The sequence below is a fragment of the Triturus cristatus genome, chromosome 2_2, assembly GCF_964204655.1.
Source record: "Triturus cristatus chromosome 2_2, aTriCri1.1, whole genome shotgun sequence".
Lineage (NCBI taxonomy): Eukaryota > Metazoa > Chordata > Amphibia > Caudata > Salamandridae > Triturus > Triturus cristatus.
The window spans coordinates 323,317,564-323,325,190 of NC_140582.1; positions in this window are offsets into that span (position 1 = coordinate 323,317,564).

A 7,627-nucleotide genomic window follows, 5' to 3' on the forward strand; every position below is an offset into this window, starting at 1 on the left:
TATACTATTCCACCACTGATATTAGCTGCAATGGTAAATCTATATGTTGCAGTTCAACACTTTGAAGCCATCATGACTGAATTTATGTGTGCGGTATATGTCATGCAGCATGGTGGGTGAAGATATTTGGTTCTCACGTGATCATACATTGTAGTCCTGAAGCTCTGTCATAGTGGCAAGTGGTAGTCCATGCTTTGTTCACCATTTAAAATGGTAAATGTGTGCCTGTTTGGCTACATTGCATGCATTAGGTGTGAGAAGTTGGCCTGGTATATGCTGTCCACTAGTTATATTGGGCACCTTGCACCAGTCCAAACAACCCTTATTGATGATTAGGTTAAAGACAACCTTTATTGAAAGCTATCCTAGTGGTGGCTATGGAGAGCAGCCTTCAGGCTAAGTCTTGAAGGAGTGTAAAGCAGCTTGGTTTACCAGATTATAACCTCTTGAATGACCAAATGAGAGGAGAACCACACAAGGTATATATAAAATATATGTATTTATTTCTAAACACTCACTACTAATCTCTTTATGAGATTAGATTCCAAGATACGCAATCTCACAGTACTAAAACAACAGTAAATAGCCCAATACACAGTGGGCCCCAGGGGGAGACCAAACCATATATTAAGAAAGTGGTATAACAACCACAACTTGACTAGACACAGTGCCTAGAGCACGTAGAATCGCTGCGACCCCAAGGAACCACCCAAGGCAGTGACACAGGGGACCCACGGGGGACGCGTGCAGTGTGAGAACAAAGCCGCGAGCTCCGTAGAACTCTATGGGAAAGTCGCGCTTTGAATTTTAAAGATTAAGGACACTTCGGAGAGGACTTGGAGCAAACCCTTGTAAACTTAGAAGGTTCTAAGGCCAGCACCCTTGAGAGCACCGGAGTACTTGTGTTACCTACCCAGGGAAGCCGGGTGCATAGGTGTCAATTGGTGTCGGGAATCTGTTGTTTCCTATGGAGGGATGCTGCAAAGTGCTGCTGCCGTGAAGGGAAAAAGTGTCTGGTGTTATCCAAGCCTGGATCAGAGCTGTGAAGAACCTGAAAGCAGAGGGGACAGAGTCTGGGTCACTAGCCAGTGACCAGGGGCACGATAGACGAATGCCCACCAATGTCGGGTGCTTCAGGTGTGAAGAGGCGAAGCTTGACTCTGCAGCCACAGGCACCAGGAGATGTCGACGATGACCAGGATCCAGGGGTGAGCTGTCTCACGAAGGATGTCGAGTGCTGGGGGTGGGGGGGGGGGGTCAGTGTTCGGATGGAACACCAACAAGCCTTGGCAACTGCAACCCACGCGGTCAGAGAAAAGATGCTTCGGTTTGGAACAGCAAGGTCCTGGAGACTCCCCAAGCAATGGAGAGTCAGGGCACATCTGAAGCAACCAGGGAAGCCCAATTAAAGTTAAAGATGCCTTCGTGGGGACCCTCAGGTCAACGGACCAGGGATCGCGAAGGGACCTCGAGAGAAAACACAAAGGGCCAGCTCACGGAACACTCGTGGAGTGTAGGCCAGCAATCTTCAATGTAATTGCTGTTTGGGGTCAGGGCTACAAGTAACCCAAAGCTCAGCCTCAGAGGTCGCCTCAAAGCTGATGCGTCTGCAAATGGTCATGGTGTCCAGAGGTTCAGGTTGCACGGTCTTCTGGAGGGATACAGACCTCAGAATTACTGAGCACACAGATCAACCTCAGAGGCCATGGGAACCCACCTCCTGTGTTGCAAAATTCTTTGGAGTCCTCAGGAGCTTCGGAGATGCAAACCAGTCAGATGCGTCTTTGATGCCTGCCAAGCAGGGGAGTATCTCCTTTACTCCAAGGGAGATTCTTTGGTCATCCAACGTCGTGTAGATAGTTGAAGTTCTGGGATTCTGTAGCAGAGTTTCGTCCAGGTAAATCTAAAGTCGTGTAGCAAGGGGTTCCTACTTTATACCCAAGGAAGGGGTGGGGCAAACTCTGGGGACCCACCTATGGGAGGGTCAGGACAGAGGGGTGGCTACACCCATATCCTTTGTCCAGTTTAACGCCAGAGCAGGGGCTGAGTGCCCCTACAACCGGTTTGAGCTGGACTATGCACAGGGACAACAAATGTGCCCCCAGTGCAGACATCAAAGCACTCTTGGAGTGCACCCACCCAGCCCCAATACACTAAAGCCTGTCTGGGAGGTGGTCACACCTCCCTGTGACAGGAAACCTATTGTCCAGCCTCCCCTGCCAGAGTTTCGTCCAGCAGCAAGAGGGCAGACTAGTGTCTGTGGCTGGCAGCATCCATTTTGTGATGCCAGGGTTCTGTTAAGCTGGTACCGGGTATACCGGTGGTGCCATGTTTCTCCCTCTAGTAGGGTGGAATCATACCTCCCACACCAGTTAATGGTGTGGAGGTAGGATTCCAAGGCATTTAACACCAAACACAACATGTTTCCATGCAGCAGTTTTAAAGTTAGCATTTACAGCAAGGTTATAATGCACTTAAGAGTATATGGTTGGCTGCATCACAAACAACCCCGGAATAAAGGTTACGAAGGCTGCAGAGGGGCTCTGTTCATGCAGTTGCACCCTCTCACACAAAACCCAGCACCCTGCATTCAGGATTGTTAAGGCCTGCCATGGGGTGACTGATAGGTTTATATGTGCAGAGATATAGGGAACCTATTTCTCAGTAAGGGGTGCATACACCACCTTAAACAGGCTGCTGTAGCAGACCTGTTGTGTCATTTTACATGGCTTCCAAGGGATGGCACAATTCATGCTGCAGCCCCTGGTAGGCCTTTGGGGTACCTATGCCCTGGGTACATAGTACATCACATACTAGGGACTCATAAGGGTACCCCAGAATCCAATCTGGAGTGTACCTAAAGTATATGTTATCAATTTAGAGTGGAAAGCAGATAGACTGGGAACCTGCTAATCAGGATCCCAGTCTAAGTCGAAAAACAGTAAAACATCAGCAAAAAGTGGGGGTAACTATAGGAAGCAGATCCTACTCTCCTACACTAGGTACAAGCCACCCACCACCATCATCACATGCATGTAACAGGCTGGATCAATGTGCACATGCCAGTAGCCAAGGTAGCAACAGTGAAGCAGATTATATTGCCACTCTTCCCTTCACTTAGAGTTTTACGCTGGAATTCTCTCTTCTAGGCACAGCAATGTCAGTTGACCTATGTCCGGCTGTCTTGTAGCAATCCAGTACTGGATATATGATGGAACTCTGCATGCATTTTCCACACATGCCTTTACTCTGCAGTCACTACCCTGACCGGTACATTACCACGCGTTCCTTCACCATGCAAGTCGCTACAGCGACTTGCCTTGGGGGCGTGGGCGCTGGACTTTGGAGTCATATAAATGACTATTCTAACTCCGGTCAGTTTATCAGTAGGGAAGGTGTTGGACTTAAAATCTAACACCACTCCAACAATGTGCCCCTAAAGCAAGTCATTGTAACGACTTGCATGGTAAAAGGACCCCCGGTAACGCCGCAGTGGGGGTAGTGACAATATGAATGTAATTTAATACGTTTTTATGTGTTATTCATCTCAGACTAAAGTCCCTTCTGCACTCTTTCCATGGCCGTGGAAATAAAGCAATATTTTGCCTCCTATGCCTATTTCCAACTTGGTTCATCTGTGTCAGCCCTTGCTGGAATCCTATCCCTCCTATGTGCTAGTGACTGCTTCACTTTCAAATTTAGCTGGCATTATGTCAGCTTGATCGGTGACAGTGGATCTCTGTGTTCAGCTGGGGACACAGAAGTAAGTTCAGGTGGCTTCTCATGTTGACATAAATAGAGTAATTAGATACTAATGCCGCACACCCTCTTCCCAGGTCTCAGGTACGGCTCCTCCGCTTGGGCCGAGGAGTGTTGCCCCATTGAAATGCCCCCAGAGATGAAAATAAAATGGTAATGAAGTTAATTCTATACCATTTTATTTTTCGTCACCCCGTCCCTAATGAAGTGTCTGGATGGAGGTGGGATAGCGGCTGATTGGCAGCAGCAGAGACAACAGAGCACTTTCAGTTTAAAGTGCGCATGTCTTTTTGGCCTACCGTCTTGCAATGGCCAGCCAGACATGCACACTTTGAACCTCTCTAACACAGCTGTCTTAAGACAACTTGGTTATAGAAAGCAAAAGCCTCAAGTGCTCTTCTGAGCACTGATAGAGGCCACTCCCACAATCCTGGTGCTGCTCTTACGCTGGTGGTTAGATGAAAACATTAATGTGCAGAATTCGTACATGTCGCTAAGAAATATTCACCCAATTGATGTGCATATGTAACGTGTTAACTTAGATGTGCTCAGTAATAATGTTCATTTATGTGTGTAACTTTGTGAATCCTTTTGCCATTCCTTATGTTGACTGATTACTGTAGGCCTGAATTGTATTTTTCCCCAAGAGATTCTTGAATTAGACTTATTAGTGAAATTCATGTGCATGTTGAATTTGTTCTTTCTCATGTTGCTGTTGCAGGTGGAGAAATTCATCTTTAAAAAAATATATATTTCATTGACAGTTTTTCAATAGCCGTTTTACATCCATTTTTGCAAAGGATATTGACGCTGAGTACATTCAGTGTATCACGACATTGTCACGTTACTGAAACTAAAACATATTCAACAACATTAATGTAAACCCACCCTCCCTTGTCCCCCTCCCCGCCCTCCCGTCAGGAGAAATTCATCTTTGTTAGCATAATAATATCTTTGTTTTTGAAGTTAGGCTTAGGGAGGAGAAGATACATTGAATGGTGATACTGATAATAAAGGACTGTTGTACTCTCTCATCTAAGTGAGCCTGGGAATCAAGGTCATCTAGCCAAGGCCTGGGAGCATCGTTGCCACATGGAAAGTTACCTACAAGGAGGTGGCTTGACTTGATGGTATGATTTCGCAATGCATCTTTGGATACTACCTGCAAGCTCATGTATGGAAGTTAGGGACAGTGCCCGGGGAACTTCTGCTTTTGCCTTGAGAGAGAGCATCTTAGAACGAGCTCTGCAGCTTTATGCTACTTGACCCATCTACAAGTGAAGAGACTTCTTAGGAAGACTTCACGCACTGACACCTTTGCGGATCTTGCATTGGGGAAATGCTAAGTAGGGATGTCACGTTAGTGGTAGCTTAGGGACAGACTAATGCTTTACACCTACAAACCTCCAATGAAGGGGATTCTCGACGTGGGTGCCATTATTTTCTGTATTCTGATTCTGGAACTGATTATTCCGTGCACGCTGCACCGCCTTTATTTCACCCACAGGTTTGGCTTTGTATTAATTCCAATGTATTTCTACACCCTCATCTTGAGGTGCTTGTATGTCCAGTTGTTCTTGGCTTCGCAATAAACTAACTAAACTTAACTGGAAGTCTGTGATTCTTCGGAGTAATAGTTAATTGGAACTGTAAATATTGATTGGCTAACGATTTTCCTCCACTCCACGCTTCCATGCTGACAAAAAGACATCGACCTGGGGTTCCAGAGTAGATCTAGAACATGGAACCCTGCTCCTTCACTATCGAAGAATGTTGTGTCCTAAATATTATCTGCAATAACATCACTCCGTTGGAGAAAATAATTGAAAATCTATACCCAATGGGAAAATATTTTGCAAACATTATTTATGATACACAATGTATGTTATTCTATATTTTTGTACACAATATTTTGACATATAACCAACTGAGGGATTTCATCCAGCTCTCACTCTTGACCAACCTACATCATAATTTTGATAGTACCCTCTCCGTAGAGAGTCTATGTTTCCCTTACCTACCAAAACTTGCTGCCCTGAGAAACGGGCCAACAGCTGCTGAAGACCAGTGCAGCCATGGGCTGTTCACCAGCTAGGTACCTTTAAACAAACATGCAATAGAGTATTTTATTCGATTAGTCTTAAAGCAAGTACTTCACTCATAGTAAGTGCGCTGCTGCTATTAAACAAAGATCACAATATGGACACACGCACTGCCCTCTTCTCTCTCCCATGCAGGGGTTTAAGTGGGATAAAAAGACATGGGGGGTCTCTCACAGGGGCGTGGCAAATGTAATTAAGGGTGTGGCTTAAAGACACACAAGCTAAAAATCTGTGCTTAGCATAGTGTGCCGCCCGACTTTGCTGCTTCTGTCATTGCGTCCAGATATATAGCACAACATGTAACATTACACCTTCAACAAGCCAGGACTATTGGCTTTGTCACTGGTTGTTAGTTACATAATATAGATAAGCAACAACTATGGCTTCGTTGTACATAATATTGAAAATGCTTCAGTTTTGATATGTTGAGACTGTATAAGAACTATAACGAGGCTCTTTGAACTTACATCACAGGCAGCACAGAGTGGTTCTGCTGCAGTGTTAAGATTTTCTTTCACTCTGAGGGTGAGGGGAAAAAATGGAGAGCCCGATAGGGCCCCATCTCAGCACCTGCTCTTTAGAACTGCCGGTGCTGAGCACCGGCAGGACCCGGCACACTTAAAGCTCTTCTCTCATGCATGCGCACACAACACACGCACACACACAGAGTTTGTACAATGTTAAAAATATTGAACTTGTAAGTTATAAAATGGTAACGTTTTCCTAACTCATAGCAAGCGCTTGTTTCATTTGGAATCTAGTCCTAGTATTATGAAGAGTAGTGTAAGGGAGAGGCTCGTGCCACACTCAGCCGCACACCTGCCTTCAGTTTATGTCCTCCTGAGCAGTGTCTGTGTGATGGTTTCCTAACAACACGAGCTGGCTGTGAATTGTTAGTCAATGCACGTTAAAAGCAGACACAGATATTACCGGGGGCGCGCTGCCAATGACCTTGATGTTGTGATCAAATTATTTCCCATAGCGCTGTTCTGCTCCTAGAGGCTATCTACCCAGACATTATGTAGTCTACGGCGGCTCTGGCTTCTGCTTTATCTCGTTACTGTCTTGTTAGTAACTCTGACAACGCGTTTAGTTTTTGGTCTGCGTTTAACAACATAACAGCATCCAGCTTATTCCAGCACCATCAGCTGTCACACCTTCATCACGTGTGATTTGTTTGCATAAAATCAGATTCACAGGCCTTTCCAAATATAGCGTGAAAGCACCGCAACACCCATTGATTTTGACGCTGCCCCATATTTACAAGGGTGGCCTAAATATGAGGCAGCGCCAAAATTAAGACCAGGGAAAACCTGGTCTTACCCTGGTGCAACAAGCAGAAGTGTTTAATTTCTCCCCGTTTTTGCTGCTTTCATGTCTGCTGCATGAAGCAGCACACATAGAAGTTACTAAACGCCATTTGAAGATCGTTTATGTGCAGGAAGGAACACCTTCCTGCACATAAACAATCTTCCCCTGTAACGCAGACACACTTGCACAATGGTGTAAGTGTGTCTGCGTTGGCGCTAGGTGGCTAAATTAGCGCCCGCGCAAGGGCAAACGCAGGGCTGCACTGTATCCTTGAAATACGGTGCAGTCCTGCGTTTCGGATGTGGAAGAGCGTGGCATTAAGCAAAGTAGGCTAACGCCACGCTCCACCACTTCCTCTTAAATATGCCCATAAGCAGGCGCGGGCATCCATTGGGGCGTTGGAGCGTAGAGGCGTAGACCCCCCGCCCGCAGCTCCCTCTGCGTCTTTGAACTTA